General features: G+C 46.1%; 1 long non-coding RNA gene across 3 annotated transcripts; it reads left to right on the forward strand.

The window, feature by feature from the left end:
• Nucleotides 1-301: 301 nt before the first annotated feature.
• On the forward strand, nucleotides 302-26,121 carry LOC102162693 (uncharacterized). Of its 3 annotated transcripts, XR_002337736.2 has the most exons (8): nucleotides 420-680; nucleotides 14,896-15,016; nucleotides 17,831-18,028; nucleotides 18,871-18,950; nucleotides 19,382-19,548; nucleotides 21,091-21,171; nucleotides 25,654-25,828; nucleotides 25,973-26,121. It is a non-coding gene; the product is annotated as an uncharacterized LOC102162693 (long non-coding RNA). The 3 variants fall into 3 exon arrangements; XR_014822595.1 differs by lacking the exons at nucleotides 420-680; nucleotides 25,973-26,121 and adding an exon at nucleotides 302-383 and having other exon boundaries at nucleotides 14,896-15,089; XR_014822594.1 differs by lacking the exon at nucleotides 25,973-26,121 and having other exon boundaries at nucleotides 14,896-15,089; nucleotides 25,654-25,754.
• Nucleotides 26,122-26,217: the final 96 nt, after the last annotated feature.

The following is a 26,217-nucleotide window of genomic DNA, read 5'->3' on the forward strand; positions in this document are numbered from 1 at the left end:
GGGAGCTAAAGATGGGGGAGGGTCCTGCTCGGTTACATGTTCTTTTTCTGCATAGAAGAAGAAAATATTCTTAGGCAAACATTAAAATACCAGAAATTGTTTTCACCATCAGCCTAATTCTAAATTGTTTGGAGAAGAGAATATAAAAGTGGTTCTGAAGGAGGCCCTATCTGGAGAAATTTTATATCTGCCTGTGTGGACACAGGATTTATAAACAGAAGAGTAGAAACATGAAACCACAGGTCAAATAATTCTTTTAGGTGTGGGTGGCAAACATACCTTTAAAATTAGAGTCAATTTAAGGGAAGAGAAACTAAGAAAACCCAATGGCCAAAATCAAGGCTAATGTGGGAAGGCTGTCAGGAAGGAACTGAGCTTTGCAGGTGAGTTAATTTAGGACAAGCAAACTCGCCATTTTCAGAGCATTTTCACAACCCTCTGACGTAGGTGGGAGGGTTAGCCTCGAGCTCCACTCGTTTCACAGAAGAGGAAGAGGAGCCTCAGGAAGATGCAGGGACTCTCTGGGCATCACAGTGGCAGCCGGCAAAAGCCCAAAGCCCATCCTCTCCCTCCTACTCGGCTCAGATGCGCGGGAGCGGGGTGGAGGCCCAGACTTGGCTTTTACCAAGCAGGCCCCTGCCCGCCGCAGACCGTCCACACAGTCAGCCATTGGAAGCAAGGTAGGCCCTGAGGGCGGGAGTCCACAACCGCTGGGCAGGCCCTGTGTTTGGGGTCTGGGGCCTGAGGGTCACCTGGTGGATCGAGCAAGCGTATGTGCCTCGTGTCTCGCCTCCCTTCCGAGGAACCCGGCAGGCTGTGACCTTGCCTAGGCTCGTTGTGGACCCTGCTTGCTGTGCTTGGGTGTCTGGTTTTCCTTCTCGGACAAAGTGAACCTTGTACTTTTTGCAAACGACCTGTGTTTGCTCAGCAATCGACCAGCAGCAGGAAGATTGCAGGTGGCAGCGGGGCGGGTTCTAGAAGCCAGGAGGTCCTGGGATCCCCCCCGGGGATGCTGGTGACTTGGGCTGAATCCCAGGTTCTTGCCCTAGATTCAGAAGGCTCCTAAAGCTTCCTTAGGCCAAGTTTTATAATGAAAGATGCCCTGGGCCACAATTCATTGACCATCTAGTATATTTTAACCATCTGAAAGCTCTTTATACCCTTAAGAAGCAAAGACATTTAATAATGATAGCAACAATAATACATTTTTTTATAAATTTTTCTGCCTCACCTGCTGCTTTTAAATTCAGAACAGATCCCCGTTTTGCTGTTGTCAGCTTCAGAAACCAAAGCAAGCTATTCCAGCTTTTGTTCAAAGTAGGACTTAATCCACAATTGAGGATTTGCTTTTCTAGAATTGAAAATCGAGTGGGAATTTACACAAGTGCCTTTCACCGCATCACCTTTTGTCCACCAAAATTGTACTTCTCTTTCCTTCCACACACTTGATTTCAGATATCTTGCATACAAATTAAATTGCTCATTGTTAAACACACTCTATTAAAGAGCTCTTAAATGCTGCTTTCAGATGTTTATATTGAAAAAGGAAATTAGACGTTGCCAAGACAATCAGCACTGGTAATATGTAAGGTACTTTGCAATTCTCTCAACTTTTCCTTCTCTGGAATCACAGCTTTTCTTCCTGGATGACATTACTCTGGTACTCAATAGAGGTGTGTTCTCAGATCATTTAACATTAGGCCTTTAAGCTTTTATCCAGTGTCATTTTAAGAAATAGGTAAACAACAACTTTAAACTCTCTGTAGGGCATTCCCATCATGCTCAGTGGCTAACAAACCTGACTAGCATCCATGAGGACGAAGGTTCAACCTCTGGCCTTGCTCAGTGGGTTAAGGATTTGACGTTGCCGTGAACTGTGGTGTAGGTTGCAGATGTGGCTTGGACCTCTCATTGCTGTGGCTGTGGTGTTGGAGGGCAGCTCCAGCTCCAATTCAACCCCTAGCCTGGGAATCTCCATATGCCTCAGGTGCAGCCCTAAAAAGACAAAATAAATTCTCTGTAAAACTGCCATAGACATTCATTATAAAGAAAAACCTTGCAAATAATTTCCACTTCAACTTTAGTCCATGCTTGGCCTTGCTTTAGTTTGGCTGTGCTTTCTTTTATCAATTAATGAAAGCCACAGAATGCATTATATGTTTCTTTTTGCCTTCACTGTCTGGAATTTCAGAATTTTGTCTTCTGCTCAATTTAAAAAATCCCTCCTAACCTAGGTTTCCTGGATTAATTCCCATTCCGTGACCCCTTTTCCCAACCACCACCAGATTGTTCTTTCTCTGATTTATTTACACCATCTTGGTTTTGAAGGGGATCTTTTATGATCCCCTCAAAACCTCCCAGAAGTGAGGAGATATAAAAATTAGTTATTCCAGATTACCTCAGAATGTTTCAGGAGTTCTCTTTTGGCACAGTGGGTTAAGGATCCTGTGTTGTTACTGCAGCAGCTCAGGTTGCTGCTGTGGTGCAGGCTCCATCCCTGGCCCAGGAACCTCCACACACCATGGGCACAGCCCACCCCCCACCCCCCAAAAAAGTTTTTTTCTTTCCATCTTCCTTAAACAGTATCTGTGATCTTTTTTAGTTTTGTCATCTGTTCAGGTGACATTCACTTTCAAGATTCCCAGAGGGCTGCCCAGAGTTGTGCACGATCCCTGCAAGCTTGGCTCTGTCCCAGTCTTTCCCCTAGAGACAGCATAGCTAGTCCAGTGTATTACTGTTTCATGAGTCACTCACAAACTTCAGGACTTGATTAGTAACACCTGATTCCTTGAACACCTTGCAGCTGTGGGGGCCTCACCCAGCGCCAGGACCCTTGGTGCAGTGCAGCTGCTCTGGGATGTGCCAGGACACCACAGCTCATGACTCATCCCTTATTTTCCCTCAAGTGGCAGCACAGATTTCTTTAATTCACATGTGATGCGCACTCAAGTCATTGTTCAAGAAAACCTAACATCTGTGCTTCCTTCCATACCGCAGGACAACTTTCTCATCTCCCTAGAATGTGTTTGTTCAGTCAGAGGTATCCACCAGTTGTGAGAGAAGGTGTGTTAGCTAAGTTACTCGGGAAGCGACTGGGAAGGACTCTTTGGGGGTTCTGAGGACCCTTGGAGGAAAGGCTGATGGAGAAAGGGAAAGAGAGTGAACATTTCTTTTTTTTTTTTGTCTTTTTGCCATTTCTTGGGCCACTCCCATGGTACATGGAGGTTCCAAGGCTAGGGGTCTAATCGGAGCTGTAGCCACCGGCCTACACCACAACTCATGGCAACGCCGGATCCTTAACCCAGTGAGTAAGGCCAGGGATCGAACCCTCAACCTCATGGTTCCTAGTCGGGTTTGCTAACCACTGAGCCATGACGGGAACTCCAAGTGAATATTTCTTAAACCTCAGCTGCGTGCCAGGGACTGTGTAGATCAAGTACTCGGCAAAATTGTTTAACCTTCCCTGCAGGTCTCTGAGGTAGGCACACTCATACCCATCTTCCAGGTGAGAAAACAGGCTCGGAAAGGTTAATTGATGTGTTCAAGTTACATCACTATTAAGTGCTGAGTCCTGGATTCTAACCCAGTTTGACAGAGGATGGGACTCATTCCATGTTCACTGTAAATTCTGCTCACGCAGAACAAGGCTGTTCATACACAACCATGGACTGAGGACACAGTGCACCAGAGTGCAGGCCTCAGACAGGGCCTCTGAGACCAGGGTACCTGAGTTCAAAGCCCAGCTCTGTCACCAGGTGCATGACCTTGGACAGATTACTTAACCTCACCAGGTGCCTGGTTCAAACAGCGATAACATGGGGAGAGCTGTTGTGAGAAGCACATTAGTTATTCCTGGCACAATAGCAGCCTTCAGCAGGTGTTAACTCTCATCCCCCAGTTATACCCCCAGTGTGATTTTATTGCTGCTTTCTTGTCCAAATATTGGTGTTTTGATAGGTCTTCCTATCACTAAGAAATCATTCACTTAGAATGGTAGAGCTGATAGTGGAGTCATCTTTAGACCTGCCCAGGGAGTTTTAAAAATATTGGTGCCTGGAGTTCCCGTCGTGGCGCAGTGGTTAACGAATCCGACTAGGAACCATGAGGTTGCAGGTGCGATCCCTGCCCTTGCTCAGTGGGTCAAGGTTCCGGCGTTGCCGTGAGCTGTGGTGTAGGTTGCAGACGCGGCTCGGATCCTGCGTTGCTGTGGCTCTGGCGTAGGCTGGCAGCTACAGCTCCGATTCGACCCCTAGCCCGGGAACCTCCATATGCCGCAAGAGCGGCCCAAGAAATGGCAAAAAGACAAAAAAAATAAAAAATAAAAAAAAATAAAAATATTGGTGCCTGTGTCTCCCACCCCTAGAAATTCTGATCCAGTTGATCTAGGGAGTAGCCCAGGCACAGAGGGAAGAGAGTTTTTAGTGGTTCTCAAAGTGTGGTCCCTGGGCCTGCAGCTCGGTTTAACCTTGCATCTTCCTTGTCAAAAATACAGATGTCTAGACCCTACCCTGGACCTATTGAATCAGATCCTTGGGGAGTAGAACTCAGCAAAGCAAGTCCTCTGGGTGGGCTGATGTCCAAGAAAGTCTAAGATCCATTGCTCCAAATTAAGGCAGTGTGCTGAGACCACCTCATCCTCAATACAATGCCTGGAGACCGAGGCTGACCTAGAGGACCTGCCTATCCATTTACCCCGAGCAGTGAACCACTAGTACACTAGACTCCCTAAGACCCTAATGTGCTGTGACTCCATCAGTCCATCTTCACCCAGCCCCAAGGAAAGCCAAGCCCCTACCAGAAATCTCTTTATTAAATGCTGAAGGACATCCAAGCTAAGATAGCCCAATCTGTACATTTCATGGTGGGGATCATGAAACCATGAACCAAAAATACTGAGGTCCTCTGAACCCATAATACCCAGAGTCCACTGGCTACAGCCCCTCCCCCAAGCTCCTCACTCAGGATCTCTAACACAGGCCTGCAGGCACTAAAACTGCTCCCTTCCCCTGGGCATGGCGGGATGGGTACAGCTACCCCTTGCCTCGGTGCCTCTCCTTTTTCTCTGTTCCTACCATCCTGCTCTCTCTCCCATAATTGGTGCATCTGTCTTTTACCAATACACTTCAGAAGGCTTTAGTTGGATATTGCAGAGCTACTCTGTCCCTTCTAGTGACTCTCTCGAGTGTTCTGACCCCTGATGTGATGCTCGGATGCTCGCAGGCCTGCATGTCTGTCTGGAGGGGAAAGCAAGCAGGGGGCCAGTTGCCTTTGTGCCCAGGGTCCCCTCTGCACTTCTGAAGGCTTCAAAAAGCAAAAGCTTTATATTAGATGAGAGATCAAAGCTCTGATGCGAGACTGAACTGGACTTTCCAGACCTAAAATGAGATGTTTCTTAATACCTGAAAGTGACCAGAAAAGCTTTAGGACACGCCCAGCATGTCACTCTAAAATGGTGAAGAATAATTCAAGAGAAGGTTTAAAAGGGTTAGGATAAGAGAAAAATTAAATTGTTTATTTTTTATAACTGAGTCCAACTTGATCAAATATGTACAACACTCACTATTGAGGGAAAAGGACTTGATATTTTTATTGTAAGTTTCCAATTTATTTTTATATCTTATTAAGTAGAAATGAAAGGATGGTAAATTGGTTTTCAAATGCATTCTTTAAAACCACTAATAGCAGTGGGACAGGGGCGTAAGGAACATGTGTTAATGATCTATTGCTATTGTAACAAATTACCACAAACTGAGTGGCCTAGAGTGACACAAATTTATTATTTTACAGCTCTACAGGTCAGAGATCTGAAATGGGTTTCACTGGGCTAGTTAGGTTGTGGGCAGGGCTGATTCCTTCTGGAGGTGCCAGGAGGAATCTCTTTCCTTACATTACCAGCTTCTAGAGGCTGCACCCCTTGGAGCAGAGCCCCTCCCCCACGTTCAAAGCCAGCAGCAGAGCGTCTTCCAGTCTCTCTGACTCTGCCTCTCCTGCCTCCCTCTTTCACTGCTAAGGATCCTTGTGTCTGTAGGATTATCACCCAGATAATCCAGAATGATCTTTCATCTCAAGATCTTTAATCTTGGAGGAGTTCCCATAGCGGCTCAGCAGAAACGAACTGACTAGAATCCATGAGGATGCAGGTTCGATCCCTGGCCTGGTTCAGTGGGTTAAGGATCCGACATTGCCATGAGCTGTGGCCGCAGACATGGTTTGGATCTGGCATTGTTGTGGCTGGGGCATAGGCTGGCGGCTATAGCTCCAATTCAACCCCTACTGTGTAAAGTGATGTATTCACAGTTTCCAGGATTAGAGGATGGACATCTGGTGGGGCAGGGGGCAGTGTTCTGCCTGGCACAGCGCTGACCCAGGTCCCTGAGCTGTGGTCTGTCTCTCAGAGGACCCTTCACCTTTGCCTGCTGGTTAGCCAAGCAAGACAGTGGCCTCAAGGAAGAAAGCTCTGTGTAATCTTAGGAAAACATATAATCCATCCATACTTCAGTTTCTTCATCTGTGAAATTTTAGAATTGGCTGTTCTCTAAGGTGTCTTCCAAATCTAAACCCTATGTTCCTCATCTCTTTGGAAAAATAAGCATTTGAAGAAATCTGGTTGCTTAAGAAACCAAACTGATGTTGTTCCCGTGCCGTTGGCGGGTCCTATGGCCCCACCCTGGGGAGGCTCTACCAGCCCATGTGGTGGGAGCCAGGGAGGGAGCAGGTGGCCCTCTGCTTTCCCAAAGGCAGAAGAGGGACCCAGGAGGCACAGGTGGGTGTCTGTGGCTGAGAGGCCTCTCCAGGGGAAGACAATGCATTGTTCTAGCCCTCTCTGCTGAGTCACCATTAAAGGCCCTGGGTGATGGTGCCAATCTCAGAAATGGCTGCTGACTCAGAGCTACCCGAGGGGTCCAGGGAAGCACCTGGACCTGCTGGGCCTGCTCCTCTCACGTGGGCACACAGACCCCTTCCGACCTCCCTGGAGCCTCAGGCTCTTAGGATCGCAGTTCTCAGGACACTGGACATCCTTCCCTGTCACGTGACATGGAGCTGTCTTGGGTTTAGACTCTCCAGTTACTCCGATGAATCACACTGTTTTGGTGGCTTCCTTCCCTCTCTGGTCTGGCCCTTAAAATTAGGTTCACTTTGTACCCTCAGCCCCATGAGCCTCAGAGAGACACCCCAGGTTGTCAAGACTGCTCTGGGCCACCTATTCCTTCCTTTCCCAAGGTAGTGCCACCTATCAGCAAGAGCTCTGGGCCATAGACCGAGAAACCAGGGCTTGCTGTTCCTGTCCTCTGAGCTGCTGTGGGGCATTTGGCAGTCACACCATCCCTGTGGGCCACATGGAGGTTTAACAATATTTCCTCCAAAGTCCTTTCCAGCGGCAATACGAAGGGCTCTGAGGCGATCCTCCTGAAAGTCCTCTTTGGTTCTGGAAGTCAGTCATCCTCTCTCATAGAATTTCTGAATATGGTGGGTCTGGCTCAGCTTAAAGAAAACCATGGCTATGCCTTCCTTGGATTAGCTTTTCCTGTGGCTCTCGTCGGCAGTGTCTGTCCCCCTGCCAGGAAGGTGCTGATCCACAGCCTCAGGAATGCCCAGCACTCTGCTCAGGGCCCCTTTCCTTTCCTGTGCAGATTTCTCAGTCCCGCTTGTCCCACCCAGTCTAGACTAGATGGTTGCCTCTGTGCGCCAATCCCTTGGGGGTCACTGTGGAGGTCGGAAACCGAACTGTGACTTACTCTTCACCCCAGTGACAAGCCTTTCATTCCTCCTTCCTAGTTGGGCCTGCCTAACCAGACCAGCACCAGGGTGAGAGGGGAGAAACTTCTGCTGTGTAGTAACCCTGAGGGCGGGCGCTACTCAGTGGGTGGATGTCACCTCTGTCCCTGGAAGCTCTGGGACATCCAGGGCCCCACCCACCTCTCCAGGGCCTAGGTATAAGGCCTTGTACCCCTGCCTCAAGCCCAGCCAGTTTGCCAAAGTTCCAGAACTTTCTTGGACACTTTGAACTATACAGGTGCTCTCTGAAAGAGAACAGAGTTGCCTTCTGCCTCATCCATTTCAGAGTCAGCTGGTGTCTTGTGTCCCCTTTAAAAAAAAAAAAAATCTTTTTCTACTCATCCAGCAAAGAGCGCTTATTTATCTCACGAATTTGAGCACCACCCTCACCTCTTCAGAAGGAAACCACACAAACTGGGTGCTGTAAACTAGCTTCCCACAGCGTTGGGGGCACACGGGGCCTCCTGGGGAGGGTCTCCCCTCCTCCAGGGTGTATACTCAGCTGCAGAGCACAGAAAGGCCTATTGTTCCGCCGGCCACGTGCTGGGTGTCCCCCCCTCCCCCCTCCCAGGAGGTAGAAACGCTGCCTGGAGACCTTATCATCTCCTGCCTGGCTTTCTGTTTGGTTTTGTTTCTGGTCTTTCCTTTTTTTGTGGTACTTCCTGGCCCAGACCCCCAGCCGCTTGCTGCACCTTGTTCGTCCCGTACGTACCCCATGCCCAGCGAATGCCTTTTGCGTGCCTTTGATGTCCCAGCTCAGTTCTGGGGGAGCAGAGTGAACAACTCCCCCTTCGAGGCTCTGGGGGTTCGGCAGAGGGAGGGAACAAAGGCACGGCGTGGGCAGGGCCCAGGCCCAATCCACGGGGGCCTACAGCTCCCCAGTGAGTGTTGGGACATGGACACGGCAGGGGCTGGGCCGCCAACATTGGCAATGTCATAGGTCTTCGGAGCATCCAGCGCACCGGCTCAGAGGAGGAGTGTTGCAGGAGGAGCCAGGAAATTCTGGTTGGTCCCACTCCGCCACCGTGTGACCCCGCATGACCCACACCTCCCAGGGGAGACTCTGTGCCCCAAGAGGGGGCAAGAGCCCCCGTCCTGCCTGTGTACTTCCTGGGGCTGAGGTAGAGAGGCCGCTAACACAACCCTCTCCGAGGAAACGCTGGGAGAAGCAAAGGGCCTTTGTGAGTCAGCAGTGGGAGTCGTTGCTTGGTCCTTGCCCACCGTTTACCCTGAACCCTGCCACACTAGTTCCAGTAAACACCTAGTGGGCTTGTGCTGCCCCCTAGTGGCAAAATCGAGTCCTCATAATTCACTTCCAGTTAAATTTCAATTCTCTTAAAAATATCAGAAAAATTACTAAGGATGAGTATGAATATATATATATATACATATATGTATATATATATATAGAGAGAGAGAGCCCAGCCTGGATTTTATCTATTTTTATACCAGTGCATTCATAAAATATATTTAAAAATATTTATTAATGGAGGAAGTCACCCATGAAGGCAAAAGTGCCCAACACAGCCCTGGACCCAAGGAGGAAGGCATGCCCCAGCTCCCCCTTCCTCAGGCCACTAGCCGGCTGCTGGCTGCTCCTCCAAGCCTGCGGGGAGGCCTGCCTGGGGCCTGCTGGTGGCCTCTTGTCAAGGCCTTACCAAAAAGGCTGGTACTTGCCCCGAGATGATGGAGATAAGATGGAGGAACAGATGGAGAAACCAAAGCAATATGGCTGCTTTTCTTCAGCCTTTAAAAAAACTTTTAAAATCCCCAAAGAGTACAAAACACCATGAGAAATAGTTCCTTTTCTCTTTGCTAATATTGAGACAGGACTAGTTGACCTGGAGAGACATTATGGCTCCTGAAATTTTTTTTTTTTTTCTTTTTCTTTTTTGGCCTCCCTGTGGCATATGGAGGTGCTGGGCCCAGGATCAGATCCTAGTCACAGCTGCAACCTACCTGGGATATTGAACCCACTGCGCCAGGCCAGGGATTGAACCTGGGTCCCAGTGCTGCAGAGACACTGCCAATCCCATTGCACCATAGCAGGAACTCCGGGGCTCCTGCACACTAATGATAACAAGTGACCAATAACCTCTGGCTTCCCTCTTTATGAGAAGTGTCCTCAGAGGCTGCATACCTCATCCCCCAGGGAGCAACTGGCCCTGTTTTCAGACAAGGAATTTGGAGTCTAAGAGGTCACAGGCTTGTGAAAGGGAAACCCTAGCTTGAACCCAGGGATTGGGGCTTCAGATTCTCACTCTCCTCACTGCTTTGAGTGCTGGGAGTTGAATGACACACACCCCTCTACAAGGTTGGGAGGAAAATGCTGCAGAAAAAGTCCACAATGCTTTTCCCTCCATACCTGTGAAATTAGTAATCTAGTCAACAGTCATCCTCTAATCATGATGAATAATCAACTGAAAACTCCTGCCCTTTGACCTGGTTAACTGCTTTCCTTTCTCCTTTTCATGTGACAGAGATTCCTGAAGAGCCTTGCACATTCCTAATAGTTCTTCACACCCTCTCTCAGGCCTTCCCAGGCCTCTGAGAAGCTTCCCTTGAGACTCAGCTTCCTGGCATTGGATCTGGGATGAAAGGTCCCTGGGCTTCTGGAGGCTTCCTTCCAGGCCCCCCTCCAGCTCCACGTACCCTCTCCCTTCCCCTAAGCGGGGCCCAGATGATGGGCAGAATTGAGAAGAATGTTGTCAGTTTGGTACCATGTCTTGTCTTGCTTTGAGGAAACCAATGTGCACAACACTGAAAAGCATGGAGGGTTTGACGGTGGTGGGACGGGGGGCAGCCATGTCACAGAGGCCTAGGAGACCCAGGAAGGCAGTTGATGACCCGTCACAGGTGCTGGGTTTGCTGAGAAGGGCTTCTGATACCCGCAGTGCAGTGAAGTGACGTGAAGACTGCATCTTTACCCACAGGAGGTGCAAACATCCGAGTGAGTGTGCAGAAAACTTTCTTCCAGAGCTTTCATCTCTGGGGTGGAATCAAGTGGGATCATATGTGCCTTCTTACAATCTAGGAAAACTCACATTCCATAAGCATCTCTGAGGTGCAGCCCTTGGCCATTGGAAACCCTTGTTAAGTAGGGATTATTTGCCCAGCTTTAGTTGCTCAGCTTTACATATTAGTAAACTGAAGTTCAGAGAGGCTGAGAGATTTAGCCAAGATCACAAAGCTAGTTGGGAGAGTATTGACTCAGGGCATGATATAAGCTCCAGAAACCCTTGAAACCATAGTTTGCCTGACCCAAGACACCCTGGATACGTCTCTCCTTGAGACTGAGGGGAGTCCCTTGTAGCACTCTAGGTAAGAGCGGATGATCTCCCCATCAGTCGGATTTCTAAGTTGAGTGATCGGAGGTTATGCGTACAGGTGCCTGCCCAGGCACTGGCCTTTGTCCCAGTCTCCCATTCCCTTCCTCCACGGGCACACGAAGGTCAAGTCCTGACTGTGTCAGTCCCTGTGGACTCATCTGTCTGTCTGCCACAGATGTCTAGCAGCTGACCAAGATAAGAATGGAGTGAATGGGCTTTGGAGCCAGGTGGGCTTGGGTGTAAATTTCAACTTCTGCCATATTTTCAGGGAAAACTCAGGTTTTAGCATGGGGATGGGGGTGAGGAGGTTCGAGTCAGAATCCTGCAGTCTCTGCCAGCCTCTGAGTAGAGGAGGGGTGGGAGCCAGCCGCCAGCCATCCCCATAACAGCAAGGCCTTCCTGCCCCCAGGTGGGGAAAGAGCCCACCGCCGACAGCGGGCAGCACCCAGCTCAAGGGATACAATTTCAGGGCCCAAACAAGACTCAGATGGCTCTGGTCCTCCAAACTCTCTCCCATACACTAGTCCAAAACTCACTTTCAAGGCCCACTGTAACCATCCCTGGGGGTGAGGGAGGGGTGGGGAATGACACGTCACAATGTTTAAAAGAACACTGGGGAGAGCATTAGCATGGAGCCCACCAGGAACCACACTTTAACACCCGATCTGTGGCCTCTGTCTCCTCTTCTTTAACGTATAAAGCTAATAGAATGTGATGACATGACACTGCTGCTCTAGGCACTTTTTATGTACGTTGTCATTCCGAGCTCACAATAGCCTGAGTCCCATTTTCCCCATGAAGCAGGCATGTGGGTGAGGTCACCTAGCCACGGTCACAGGAGCAAAGCTGGACTTGGAACTCAGGCAGTCAGGTGGCAGCGTCCCTGCTCTTGCTTCTTATGGCAATAACGAGGCCTTACTCTCAGGTGAGAGGCCAGACTGAGAGAAGTCCTACATCTAAAGTTTCTGACACGAAACACGAACTCAGTTAATACTATTTTCCTTCCCTGGGCTCTTGGATTTGGGAGGAGGGAGCCACCGTCTGCCTCTCTCTGCAAAGGTTTGTCTTGCGCATGTGGGTGCTTGGTTGGTCTCTGAGAGATGAATGACAGGACAGGTTTTGCCAAGGTGCATGGCAGGAGTGAGGAAAGGGGAGCGCTAGAAATAGAAGTGTGTGTGCACACGCACACACACAGGCTAAGGCTGTGGCAAATGCCATGGTTTTCCTGGGGCCTGACCACCACTCCACTGGCTGCAAGTTTGTGAGGGACTGTGAGGGGGGGCTTTGACGCCTACTGTCCTTTACATCATGGTGTCGGCCGCAGAGCTTCCCAGGAGCCCAAGCAACTGGGAAGCCATCAGGGAGGAGGAGCGACCCCCCCCTCCTCTGCCACCCCAGCTCTAGTGCCTGGAGGATTAGAGGTTGCTCCTAGGGGTGGCCATGTGTGTGGTGGGTGGAGCTTGGGGGGCCTGGTGAGAGGAAATAGGGCTGTTCTGTATTCTAAGTTAGCCAGGCCCACACCCAAGCAGTGGCTGCCCCCGCCCTGCTCTGGCTTGAGTCAACCACTGGCAAACGGAGAGCGTTTCTTAGCACCAGAAAGGGGTCTCTGTGGGGGCAGAGAGAGCCAGCTCTCTGTGGAAGATCTCCAAGCCCCGCGGGCACAATTCCACCAGAATACAGCCTCACCGACCCAAGCAGTCTGGGCGATGGTTACTGAGGTGCATTCATCTCTGTTTATCAAGATGACACGGGCCAAGGCCATGTGTACCGGGGCCAAAACAAGCAGACCTTGACAGGGCAACATACCAATGTGTTGGTTTCACCACGTTCTCTCCGAATGTCCCTCAGCTCAGTTGACACAGCAGGCTGGGGATGGTGGAAGATGGCCCAGGGACTGCCGCACCCTGCTCCGACGTTAACTGTGTGTTCACAGGCATAGCCTGCGCAGCCAGGGTACAGGGGAGCAAGGCAGAACTTTTCCACAAAGGGGACTCACTGAATCCCAGTGGCTTGGAGGTTTGGGGAGTGGTGGTTTAAAAAAATCCCACCCACTGCTTCAGTTTGCTCTGCTCTTTGTAAGGACAGTCACAACCCCAAACTCCTGGAGACTTTAATCCAGTCCCTGTTTGGTTTCATCCCTCATGACCAGCTGAATTGGGCTTTTCTGAAATGTTCAAGATTTGCAAAGGATAGTTCAGATCCTGATTCCATCACCGGCATTTCAGAAGGGTTCTTAAAATGACAAAATGGTTCCTTTGCACTCTCCACATCTTCATCATTGAATATTTATGAAGTGCCCACACTGGGGTTGCTGTCCAGTTCTGAACCCAGATAAGAGGGGAGGTTCTTTATTCTCTTGGGGGCAGGGTGTGTGTGGGGGTGCTTAGTCAACTGTATATTTCTTTTAACTTCTGAAAGCTTTCCTGTTCCTGGGTGGGGGGAATGTCAGTTTGTTTTTGCAAGAGAAAGAGTAAACTTTTGCTAATGCATAGTGTTTCGTCAATTATCATTTGGGGTTTTCAACAGTGCTTGTTTTCTGAAACTCTCATCACCTCATTTCTTTGCACTAAAAATACTTGAGGCGGTTGAACATTGGTTGAACTCATGACTGTGGCAGTTTGCAAATTGAAGGGATGCTTTCATTTTTTCCGACCCATTCTCTCCTTTTCCACTCCACCCAAAAACAAATCATGCAGATACCGCATTGCTGGAGTGAGTCACCAGGGAATCTATCTCGTGCTGAGTTCTCTGCCATCCGCGGTCCAACACTGCCCCCTCGTGGTCAGAGCATGGTCATCTCTGCGCTCACAGTCTCCTACCCCCATGAGAGCAAGGGCTGCTTGCTGGCCAGTCTTCAGGTGCTGGTGGTTGGAACAGCTTGGGAGGTCCGAGTGGCCTCAGGGTCCCTGGGCACTCAAGGCCATGCTATGTACTCTCCAGGGTGAAAGGCTCTGGGCTGTGGACTTGGCTTTTGCCTCCCATTCGAGACACAGTGCACCAGACTCAAAGTCCTTCCCTAGGAATTGGATGCTTAACTTAGAAAGGTGCACAAACTCTTCCGGGCCTTTGAAGGAGATCCCTCAGTATGGGGCTGGGTTTAAATCACCTCCCTGTTCCCAGAGCCCTGGACCCTCACCTGACATTTGGTAAATACTCCATAAATACTTGGGAATGGACTTCAGTTAGTTTGTCATCAACAGTTATGTTCTAGGCATTTCCATCATGGCACAGTGGAAAGGAATCCAACTAGGAACCATGAGGTTGTGGGTTCGATCCCTGGCCTCGCTCAGGGGTTAAGGATCCAGCATTGCCGTGAGCTGTGGTATAGGATGCAGATCTGGATCTGGCATTGCTGTGGCGTAGGCCAGCGGCTACAGCTCTGATTCAACCCCTAGCCTGGGAAACTCCACATGCCGCGGGTGCAGCCCTGAAAAGCAAAAAAAAAAAAAAAAGTTCTTAGTACTGACTGTTTTGGGTCCCTGGTTAAGACTAGGCATCTAGAGTGTGTATAAAGGACAGTCCCAGCTCTGATTGGAGTTGTTGAAGAATTAGGCTGGACACAAGAGATGACACTTGCCAGTGTTGTCATTGCTCAAGGAATAACATAGGCAGTAAGCAGCACCAGTGTGTGGGGGAAAAGGAGAGATCCTCTGAGCCATGACACAAGGGTCAGCTTATCTGATTGGTGAGATTGTGCTGTGCCTTTAAGGAAGTGATGATAATCAGATCTATCAAATACCTCCTACGCTGTACCAATGTCCTTTATGTTTATCATTAATTCTCACAACAGTCATGCCAGGGAAATGTTATCAGTGCCTACCCACAGATGAAGAAACTCAGGCTCAGAAGAGCTAGGCAATTCTACCCAAGGCCACACAGCACCAAGCAGGACCAAGAGACTTCGAATGCAGGTCAGTCTAAATCAAGAACCCATGCCTCTTCCGCTACCCAGAGCCAAGGAGGAAACATCACAGACATTATCAGGTACCTTTCTTTGGGCTTAACTTGAAGCAGCTTCCAAAGCAAGCTGCTACTGCTTCTAGGAAGCAAGGGCCAAGTGGGATAGAGCTGGGGGCCTCCAGTTCTCTGGGCATGACAACGAACAGGGTGGTGGTGGTGGAGTCAGAGGGTTACTGGGAGCAATCCCAGGACTGGCCAGCTGGGCTGAGGTGTGGGCATCAGCATGATTGCTGGACAAGTTCCCAGGGGCACAGCAGGTAAGCAGCATTCACTGCCAAGCTCCAAAAGATCCAAGGATTTCAAATCTTATTATCTGGGCACCTTATAAAGAGGCCAGTGATTCCAGGCTTGGTAGGGAAAGATTTGATTAAAATAGGACTCTAGCAAAGCCATGTAGGTTGATTATGTGGACAAACTTGTTTGGGTTTGAAGTGTCTCCCCCCACCACCATAGGGTTACTGAAAAATGCGAAGCAAGTTAATTTATTTAAACAGAATGGCACATGGAACATAGTGCTTCTATAAATTGAGGTTGCTGTCTTTATTCATCTGCCAGCAGAACTTAGCAAAGGCCTATACCCTTAGAATTGTTATCAAGTGTTCAGGCCCTACTAAGGGCCCAAGTGAGGCTAAACTGGACGAGTCTAAAGATACTATTGCTCCTTTGGAAAAAGTCCTTATTGTGTTCTGAGTAAGGCTTGCAGGTCAGCAGGTGAGAGAGTGAGATCTTCTATCCCGTCCAGTCAAATAGTGACCTCTAGAGGCGATAGTACTTATTACTACCTTGTACTGCAAACTGAAAGGCTCCTGCCTGGAAAGAACAGATTGTCAGAGGATGGGAACTAACCACGAGGGAGAGAGGTTGTCCTGGACAGCTGTTCTGGAAATTGCAGCCAGAAAGCACTAAGAACTGGCAGTATAGTTATCTTGACCTTCAAAGGTCACTTTATCCCCTCTAAAGCCAGTACTGTTGAGAAAGTCCAAAAGCTTCTTGTTTTATACTTCTAGAGAATGTGCAAATGGTAGAATCTTTAGGAAAATCACATGTGTGAAGTCTTAAAATGTTCAGCTCAAAAGACACATGAGCTAGCTTAAGGGGGCTCCCACTGCCCACATTTGGGATAGTTTGAGCAACAAAATAAATGATAGTAATGGATTTTAACCCACAAAGTGAGTCCATACTGATATACAGTGAAATTCCAACTAATTTATGGAGAAGGAATGGTAGAATTAGTTACTTTCAATAAATGTTTCTTGCAAAAATCACCAATGGATGCTAAAATTAGTAGGTAGAATTACAGTGAAAAATATGTAATCTTAAAGTATCTTATTAATTACAAAGGTAAAAATAGTGACATTTAAGTAGAGAAGACTGGCAGACACCACCTTAACCAGTGATTAAAGTTAATAGAATCAGTAATGAGACAAATCAACATCATGTGCCTCCTGACAGGAAGCAACGAGGACACAACCTCACTTCTGTTGTATTCCTGGCCCAAACACAAAACCCAAATCTCACCACAAAGGAATGGAGGGACAACCAAATCTCACCACAAGGAAATGGGGGGACAAACCCCAATTAGGGGACATGCTACAAAACCACTCTTGACACCGAGGGAAAGGAGGACAAGAACCTTGCTGTGATGGATTAAATCAGAGATTTCATACAAAAAGATATAGAAGCAATGACACTCCAGTAGCCAGAATTTGATTTAGTATGGGCTAAAAAGAACCCATGCTTCTCAGAGAAGTAGCTCATTCCCAGGATGATGCAGAGAAAGCATCCGTGAGCCTGGATAATCTTGTATGAGAAAGTAATGCAATGCCCCCAACTTAAATCTTAAAAAAATCTCCTTAGAGGTTTCAAATTTATCAAACTGTAATTTTGGGAAAAATATCCCCCAAACAAATGAAAAAAAAAATGTCAAAGTGATGACAGACAGTCCAAGGAACTATTACAGAAGCAGGGAGATCAAGGCATTCTGTGATTCTAGATTGGATCCAGGACCAGGAAAAGGGCACTAGCAGGAAAACCGGCACTATTTGAAAAAGATCAGCAGGTTCTAATTTGAGGTCATTTATGCTCATTTCCTGACTTTGATAATTGTGGGTAAGATAAATGTCCTTGTTTTTAAGGGCATATGCACCGAACTAGATACAGGAACACGATGCCTGCAACCACTTTCTCTCCAGTACATCAGAAAATCTGTCCCAAGGAGTTCCCGCGTCGTGGCTCAGCAGAAACAGATCTGACTAGCATCCATGAGGACACAGGTTCCATCCCTGGCCTCACTCAGTGCATTACGGATACAGAGTTGCTGTGAGCTGTGGTATAGGTCACAGATGCAGCTTGGATCCCAAGTTGCTGGGGCTGCAGCTGTGGTCAGCTGTTACAGCTTCAACTCAACCCCTACCCTGGGAACCTCCATATGTCACAGGTGTGGCCCTAAAGAGACAAAAAAAAAAAAAAAAAAAAAAAGGAAAGAAAGAAAGAAAATCTGTCCCACACACAGGTAGAGGGAGAGAGAGTGATAGTGCAAGTGTGGCAAAATGTTAACATTTGGGGAATCTGGTGAAGGATGTACAGGAATTCTTTGTAGTATATTTGCAACATTTTTATGTCTGAAAATACTTCAAAATGAAAAATTTTGTTCTTAATTTCCTCTGACATTATTTTTCTTCTGTCACTGTAGTGAGTTGTGTCCCCCCCACCCCCCAATATTCATCCTAAGTAGAACTTTAGAATGTGACCTTATCTGGACATAGTATCTTTGCAGATGTAACTAGTTATGATGAGGTCATGCCGGATGAGGGTGGGCCCTAAATCCAATGACCGGTGTCCTTAGAAGAAGAGAAGAGAACACGCAGAGAGAGAAAAAGGCCACATGAAGATGGAGGAAGAGGATGCAGGGAAGCAACTACAAGCCCAGGAAGGCCAAGGATTGCTGGGAGCCACCAGAAGCTGTAAGAATCGAGGAAGGATTCTTCCCCAGAGGTTTCAGAGGGAGCATGGTCCAGCCAACACCTTGATTCCAGATCTCTAGCCTCCAGAATGGTGAAGGAATGAATTTGTTTTAAGCCAGCAAGTTTGTTGTAATTTGTTAGAGCAACCTTAGGAAACAATACCCACCTGCTTAAAACAAAGGCTCTCTGGTCTACAGGGCACCTTAGTCTGGCATCCACAAGCCTCTGATGAGGTTAATAATGATAACAGCATTATTTATGTAATAGTTAATACAAGCCTAATGCTATACTAAGTGTGTTATATGAATTATTTCCTTTAATCCTCCTAACACCAGAATAAACAGGTTCAGTGACTAATTCTATGGATGGAAAATGGAAGCTTAGAGTGGTTAAGCAGTGTGTTCAGAACTACATAGCTAATAAGTAGGGAGGCTAAGTAAGCGTTGACCCCAGACAATCTGACTCCATAAGCCTCACTGTTTCTGCCCCAAGATTAGTTCATTATCCCTGCACAAACCCAATGGGCCAGAGTGAATAAGCCAATCAAACTACAAGCTGCTCTGAATCTATACCTCAAAACTTGCACTGCCTCTTCCTTCTTGTTCTTCTGGATCATTCCAGCACAGGCCACAGCGGTCCCTCTTCTTTCTTTAACTCAGCCCTTGGTGTACTGATTCCTTGGCCCTAAAATATACTCAGGATTATTTTGGATATTATTTGGCTTTTTAAAAAAAGTTGTTTCTCCACCTGGATAGCAAGTACCCTGCAAGCAGATATTAATTATGTGTAGGTATTTGGCACATATCTAGACATCAAAACTTTCTCTACCCTTATTTCTCAAGGTCAAACCCAGCAGGCAAGCCTTCATCAGGTGTATGCAATTACAGAAGAAACTTGACATTTACAATTTGACTATTTTCAAGTAAGTTGAAAGTTCATTTACTGACTCTGAATTTCAATTGTATATGAAATGTCTGCTACATCAGAAAAACTACAGATTAAAAAAAAGTTAGCAAGGATGTGGAAAAAAGGGAATCCTTCTACACTATTGGTGGGAATGTAAATTGGTCAGCTGCTATAGAAAACATTACAGAGCTTCCTCAAAAAACTGAAAATGGATCTACCATACAATCCAGCCATTCCACTCCTAAATATATGTCTGAAGAAAATAAAAATATTAATTTGGAAAGATATATGTGCCCCAGTGTTCACAGCAGCACTGTTTACAACAGCCAAGAATAAGCAACCAAGCAGAAGCCCCCATGTTCGCAAGCGTTTATGAACGTGGAGGCCCAGGCCCTTGGCTGAGTGGCATTTACTTCACTGTGTTCTTACCCTCTCCCTGAGCTGCAGTTGGTGCATGATGAGCAAGCAGGAGCAGGAGCCTTCACTGGCTGTGGTGCCATTGGATATCCTGTGAGCTGATTTAGCAGTTCAAAAAGCTGCCATCTGCCTTGTCACCGAGGACACATAATATCACCCTGACTCCTGACTACTTCAGGGATGGTTTCATTGAATGGGTGAGTGCAGGCCCCCCCCGCTTCCTGCCAGATAAAGGACAATGAAGGCTGGGTGAGTACTAGACTTGCCGAAGAAACAGAGGTGGAACCCCAATGATGCCCGCTGGGAGCACTTTCATGATATAAGGGTCTGGTGTGGCCAGATGTAGGTGACACCTGCCAAAGAGGCATGGATTAAGGTCACAAGTCATCCAAGCTGGCCAAATGGAGAGGCCTGCAGTGATTTCTCCTCCCAGAATTCACCATGATCAAGAAAACCCCGGAGTTCCTATCGTGGCTCAGTGGCTAACGAACCCAACCAGTAAGCATGAGGTTGCAGGTTTGATCCCTGGCCTCACTCAGTGGATTAAGGATCTGGCGTTACTGTGAGCTGTGGTGTAGGTCACAGACATGGCTTGGATCCCATGTTGCTGCTGTGGCTGTGGTGTAGGCTAGCAGCTATAGCTCCGATTCGACTCCTAGCCTGGGGAACCTCCATATGCCTCAGTGCAGCCCTAAAAAGACAAAAGACAAAAAAAAAAACAAAAAACAAAAAACACCATTTTCAATAGAAAAGAAGCAGACTCACAAAGAACAAACTAGTGGGGAGAAGGAAGGAAAGGGGGGTGCAAAATAGGAGTAAAAGGATAAAGAGGCACAAACAAGTATAAATATGCTACAAAGATATATTGTTCAACATAAAGAATAAAGTCAATATTTTATAGTAACTATAGGGAACTATATCTAGTCACTTATGGTGGAGCATGATAATGGGAGAAAAAGGAATGTGTATGTGTGACTGGGTCACCTTGCTGTACAGTAGGAAATTGCCAGTACACTGTAAACAAGCTATAATAGAAAAAACTAAAAATTGTTAACAAAATATTTTATAGTAACTATAAATGGAGCATAACCTTTAAAAATTGTAATCACTCACTATGCTGTACACTTGAAACCAATATTGTAAATCGACACTACCCTCCTTCCTACACACACACACACACACACACACACACACACACTCACTTTAAGATTTTGGGAGTTCCTGTTGTGGCTCAGTGGTTAACAAATCCGACTAGGAACCATGAGGTCGCGGGTTCGATCCCTGGCCTTGCTCACTGGGTTAAGGATCTGGCGTTGCCGTGAGCTGTGGTGCAGGTTGCAGACGTGGCTTGGATCCTGAGTTGCTGTGGCTGTGGTGTAGGCTGGCAGCTATAACTCCGACTAGACCCCTAGCCTGGGAAACCCCATATGCCGCGGAAGCGGCCCAAGAAATGGCAAAGAGACAAAAAAAAAAAAAAAAAAAGATTTTGGAAGCACAGCTCAAAAAGTAGTCTATTAGGATTTGAGCCTGGATAACCAACACTGTAGTCCAGGTTACAGTAATTGTCAAATGAATAAAACTTGGTTTGTTTGAAAAGGCCCAAGAAAAGAGTACATTTTGAGCAGAAAATTAGTTTTGTGATTTAGGGTTGAATATTGAACCCCATGGTGATTAGATCTATGGTGTGCCTTGTGCTCTGTATAAAGATCTGATATGTCATATGCTCTGTGTTCTAACAGGAAATATCCATTAGTGGCATGTTTCTACAAGTGCTCTGGCGATATGAGAGCTGCTCAAGTGAGAAATTCCAGTCTGAAAAGGTAAAGCACATTATACTGTGGTTTATTAGTGGGGAGAATTTGAGCACAGTAAACAGTCTGATTTTCAGCTGCCCCAGGAGCCTATCCAAATGATGAGCATGTTCACAGATGCGGGGATTCGTGCAGGTCTCCGATTATCTGATGTCAAAGGCCTATTGCAAAGGCCAGCAGGTAACATAACATCGATGGGCAAAAGGTTTCAAGGAAGATCCACTGTCAACACAGTGATAAATTAAAACTGATACCTGCTTCAGTGTTGCGATTAAGAGGGAGTCGACAGAACTATAATGCAGTGTGGTGTACACTTCGCAACCAGAGGATGGCTTGGCACTAGTCAGTTGTTGCTTTGAAGTACTGTAGATCTTGTGTATTCTGATCTTTAAAAAGAAGCTGGAAGTCTAAGGGGGTGGGGGGGTGATGGTGGTTTTTTGGGGTTTTTTTTTTTTTTTTTTTTTTTTTGGCCATGCCTGCAGCACATGCAAATTCCTGGGCCAGGGATTGACATATCAGTGACTGAGCCACAGCAGTGAAAACGCTAGAAACCTGCTAGGCCACCAGGGAACTCCCTGGAAGGCTAGTTTTTAACATATTTCCAATTTAAAATGTTACCAGCTAATTTATCTTAAACATTGCACAAACTAGATACCTATGCAAGCTAAGATCTGGTCCGTGAGCCACCAGTTTGGTACTCCTGGGCTATCGTTTCTATGTCTATTTGCCTGCTGTTGTCTGTGAGCTCCAGGACCCTAGAACCCTATAAAAGGAATACACATATTCATAGAAGGGCAGTTGGAAAAAGAACACATGCTCAGGAGTTCCTGTCGTGGCTCAGTGGAAATGAATCTGACTAGTATCCATGAGGATGCAGGTTCGATCCCTGGCCTTGCTCAGTGAGTTAAAGATCCAGTGTTGCCATGAGCTGTGATATATAGGTCACAGATGTGGCTACGATCTGGTGTAGCTGTGGTATAGGCCAGCAGCTACAACTCAGATTTGACCCCTAGCCTGGGAACCTCCATATGCCACGAGTGTGGCTCTGAAAAAACAAGAAAACAAAAACAAACAAACATGCTCAAACTTGAAAGATGAGGGCTAAAAGTATCACCCAGCAAATTAGTGCATGTGAAATTCATTCATTTCTCACTCTCTATTGCATACTCCTCATACAGGCCAGGGACTGTTGTAGCATGAGGTAAGAAGCATACAATAATGAACAAACCTCATTTCTGCTGCTCTCCTGAAGTTTATATTCTAATAAGTAAGAGAGTCAAATGACAAGATCATTTCAAGTGGTAGACGTTATGAGTAAGTTGGTCCTAGCTAAGAAATAGTACCTGATGGGGGCAGGGGTGTCAATAGGACAGGGTGTGGAAGAAGGCCCTTCTGGAGTGAATTTAGAGAGGGGACCTCAGTGATGAAGACTGTCACATAAGGAGAAACACTCCCAAGCAAGGAGGACAGGAAATGAAAAGACTCAGGAAGAGATGTGTACATTTGAGGAAGAGAGGTTGGTTGATGAAAAAGGCTGGCAAGGATCAGATCATATACAGGTAGTTAGAGGTTTGTGTTTTATGTGAAATGAGAAAACTTTTGAAACTTTATATATTAGAGCAACATGTGATTAGTGTTTTAAATAGATCGGTAGCTACTGTTTGAAGGATTGTGGCCAAGATGTACAGATAGAAATGCTACTACACATGCTATTGTGATGTTAGTTGATATAGAGGAAAGGAATTTGATGACATGTAAGCAGGCAGGGTAGGAATTTCCTGTCCTTAGAACTGGGTTAGAACTACTGACTAGAGGTGGCAAAAGCTGGAAGGGTCAGGACAGAAAGAGCCTAATGTTGATTTCATGCTTTAATTATGAAAATCCTGTACTGATCCTGATTCAGATCTAATCTCAGGTAGCATTCTGAAACGTGCATTTTGAATTATGTTCATGGGAAATATAGAATTCAAACTTTTCTTAAGTAGTTGGCTGCTTTCTATTATGAATTGTTTGGATTGCAGGGGTAAAAACAGAACCCCCTTATGTCTAACACATATACACAATGCTATGAGGTAAGGGCCATTTTGCAGATAAGAGATTGTAACTTGCCAGCTCACCTTAGTAGAGGAATGTTTTGAATGCAGAGCTGACATGGTAGCCCATGTTTCTTTCATTCCAGAAATGAACAGGTCAAAGGGTTACAAAGTCGCAGTTCCCATCGTGGCTCAGTGGTTAATGAATCTGACTAGCATCCATGAGGACACAGGTTCAATCGCAGGCCTCGCTCAGTGGGTTAAGGACCCAGCATTGCCATGAGCTGTGGAGTAGGTCGCAGACACGAATTGGATCTCGCATTGCTGTGGTTGTGGCGTAGGGCAGCGGCTACATCTCCGATTGGACCCCTAGCCTGGGAACCTCCATATGCCGCGGGAGCGTCCCTAAAAAGAAAACAAAACAAAGGGTTACAAAGTCAAACTGTGACTTCTAGCTACAGGAGTGCCTACTCTAGGGAACACGAGGGGATCGAGGCCCCATAGTGAAAGCTGCTCTCCTTCCAGTTTTTCCAGAAGGGGAGGTGATAGTTTTCCTTATCAAACCCCATTCTCTGTCTCTCCATGTAACCCAAGCTCCTAGTGTACCTATTCTTTTAACATGATTTCTTAAAAATCAAGTCTTAATTTTCAATAATTATCTATTATGGTCCATGGTAAGTTAAGAAATGGCTCTTATGACAATGAATAATTGTTACTATTATCTTGTTTTTGGAAAATTTCATGAAAAAAACTTTAAATTCTTAAAGAAGGTTTTTGATGCAAGTTGTGGTCAGTAATAATGAGGTTACTAACTGATGGCATCAGTGGCAACATTTAAAGCTATAAAACAAAATTAAGAACTTCAGTAAAGAGGTAAGTTACTTTTAAGGTCACTGTTTTAAAATGGAAAGGTGATTAAGAATTTTACTGGGTGCTCTTTCTTTAGGATACCGTAACATGAAAGGACTTGTATTGAGAATCAAGATCATTATAGGACAATACCAAACAGCTTGTCTGCAGATTTACAGCTGTAGTGGGAACAAAGAGAGAAAACACAGACACAATTGGGGCACCTAGAGACAAGGCTGTTGAGGTACAGGCAGTAATGTATTAAGGATCAGGGACTTGGTGAGATACCTGGTGAATAAGGCAGCAATCAGTCTAGTACATTTCTGAATAAGAGTCTGGGACCCCAAGACCTCTGAACTTCAAATCAGCAAAAAAAAATTTTAAGTTATCAAACCTGAATCTAATCAAGCCTAGAGCTCGATGGGGAGCAGAAAAAATGTGTTCAGGGATACCATACAGTTAGATCAGCCAACCCAGAATACGAAAAATTCCAAGACAAATGACCCAACTTCTTTACATTTTAAGGGGGGAAAAAAAAAGACAGTCTGCGTCATTAAAAACCAAATATGGACCTTGTTTAAGCAAGCCAATCATAAAAATCTTGTAGACAGTAAGGGAAATCTTAGTACTAAGTTAGGCATTACTATTACTTTTGAGTATAACAAAAGTATTGCAGATATGTTTTATTTATTTATTTATTTATTGTCTTTTCTGGGGCCACTCCCGCAGCATATGGAGGTTCCCAGGGTAGGGGTCTCATCAGAGCTGTAGCCTCTGGCCTACGAGAGCCACAGCAACTCGGGATCCAAGCCACGCCCGCAACCTACACCACAGCTCAAGGCAATGCCAGATCCTTAACCCACTGAGCAAGGCCAGGGATCGAACCTGCAACCTCATGGTTCCTAGTCACTGAGCCACGATGGGAATTTCGCAGATATGTTTTAAAAGTCCTTACCTTTTGGACTGAAATACTTAGGGATGAAATCATTTGTGTGGGATATTTTTCCAAGAATGGGTGGTGGAATGGTCAGTTGGTAGAGATATTATCAAGGTTAGCTGAACTAGAATTGATCACGATTTTGGAGTGGAGATCTGTACTCACTTGACATTCCTGTAATAAAAACCTGAAAATTAAGTTTTTAAATATGGGTTGAGCAGTATGAGGTTGTCTAGCTCTTGACAAGAACCTACGAAACTGATTCTGGTGATTGCACCAGACAGGTGGGATGAAAGGAATAAAAGGTATCATTGCAGAGCAACCTCTCACATACAAACCTCACCTCACATGCAGGTATAACCTGTGTTAAACAGGGCCTTGACATCTGACTTTACCTTTCCTCAATGCTGGTCAGTGCTGAAAAGGAAAGAAACTTCACTACTTAGAGGCAGTTAAAGCTCTTCAGGAATGTTACAGCTCAATAGTATTTATCATAAAAGCACAAGTAGAAAGATCACTCTTTAACTAATATTTACCCTTTTGCAAGTTGCTCAATCATGCTAGGCCATGTTAGTTTTTATAGTTAGAAATGTAACTGATTTAAGTATCATACCCGATGTTTTCACATCCAAGTGAATCTTGACTCCCTGTGAGGATTTCTACTCATTCCAGCCCCACTGCCCGGCCATTGCTGAACACGTTTGGAGATCTTCTTGGGCGTTTTCTTCAGAAGATGTAACTATTTTTTCTAAATATCCTTAGTGGCAGTAAATCTTCATCTCTTTGTGAGTGTATTTGATATTTTGCAACAGCAACAAATCATTTGGAGCCAAGTCTAGTGGACAAGGTAAGTAATCAAGATGGGTAAAAATTTTAATGGAAAACTGTCTAGCAATGAAATATTTATTACGGCCTTTTAAAATCTCTAAATTGACTTCCAACATACTGGGGCAACAACTCTCAATGTAATTCAAAAAATATTCTTTTTTAGGACTTGTGGCTTTTGCTTCTTTGTGGTCAGATTTTACTTCAACAACCAGCCAGTTCCAGGGAGCCTCATCTTGTTACTGATTTCTCCTTAACCTAGTTAAAAAAATCATCATTGAATATTTAAATTAAAAACTTTAAAGTTCAATATCAGCTGTCATGTTGAAAAAATTGGTTTGCTCCAGTTAGGGAACAGTACTTAAAGTTGACTCAAAATAACCTTATGGTATCATTCATACCCAAATCAGG

Source organism: Sus scrofa, chromosome 13 (genome assembly GCF_054392235.1).
Source record: "Sus scrofa isolate SSC_HxYL_T2T_F1_AM1 chromosome 13, Sscrofa_HxYL_maternal_Yorkshire_Landrace_v2.0, whole genome shotgun sequence".
Classification (NCBI taxonomy): domain Eukaryota; kingdom Metazoa; phylum Chordata; class Mammalia; order Artiodactyla; family Suidae; genus Sus; species Sus scrofa.